Consider the following 1,262-nt stretch of genomic DNA (forward strand, 5'->3'; position numbering starts at 1 on the left):
ATCCTTCTTTTCTTTTGAAATTAAGGTCGCTCTTGTTGTTCCCTTGGGAATGACATCAAATGGGGGAGAGTTCTTTTGAACTTGTGCTTAATGGTCATATCTTGAGGGGTATCCGGCTGTGGAATTTTAGAGGGGTTATCTTGTATCTTTAAACTCCTTGATGAATGATATTAGCTTCGGCTATATGATTGCATCTAAATTAGTTTGTATGTGTTTTTTTCTTTTAGTCATGAAATGTCTCTTATGAAAATTTCATTATGATCCCGTTCTTGTACCTTTGCCAATTTCATTGACAAAAAGGGGGAGAATTAATATGTAGTTCACACTACAAATACATATGGTTTTGGGATCATTGTGTAAGGAGGAGTGGTTTCCATATGAAATGGAGTATTGACTAAGGGGGAGTGATACATATCACCATAGTATTATTGTTGAAGTTATGATACAATTGAACTTTGACGCTGTGTAATAATACTATGACACTGTATAATAATGATCGAGACCGATGCTTTCTCATTGTTATAGCTACGGATCTTTAACAACGGTGATGCTAAACTTATAACCTTTGGGATCATTGGAGTACTTGGAAGTGACGAAGATTTAGAGGAATGTTGAAGATTAGAAATGTGGAATAAGAGCTACTTAAGTTTCTTTATCTTTTTGTACTCCATATGTATTGATAGTTTTGTCACTAAAATTGACAAAGGGGGAGATTGTTAGAGCATTGCTCGGTCGAACTCGCATGCGTTGCTATCTCAAGCATGTTTGTCAATGTTAGTGATCAAAACTATAAATCTTGATTTCTAGTCTATTATAGCTAAGTCTCGGACTAGGATAGAAAGTGTAGTTGAGCTCAAGGATTTCATGGCGATTCATCATACAAGTGGAAGAACTACTCAAGGAATCGGTGGAACTTCTCGACAAAAAGGTATGTGAAGACTTGAACTTATCTGTCACTCAAAAGTCTATATATTCTATATCCTACTTCTTGAGACAAAAAGTCATATGCTATATATATAGACTTAGATTATACACATTTGATATTTCGAGCCGAGTATACCTCGCCTATCTATATCTCGAAATATGTGTTGGTAAGCGTTTCGCTTCAACAATGTTTATCTTTACCTAGTGACGAAAGTCATGATATGTTTCAATCACTTTGAAAATTGCTTTGACGAGAACTGGTGTAACAACTGTATAACATCCTCTAAGAATGTTTCAACGATTGGAATGAGAGTTTAGATTACATAACCAATTCCTTG

This window comes from Papaver somniferum, chromosome 7 (genome assembly GCF_003573695.1).
Source record: "Papaver somniferum cultivar HN1 chromosome 7, ASM357369v1, whole genome shotgun sequence".
Classification (NCBI taxonomy): domain Eukaryota; kingdom Viridiplantae; phylum Streptophyta; class Magnoliopsida; order Ranunculales; family Papaveraceae; genus Papaver; species Papaver somniferum.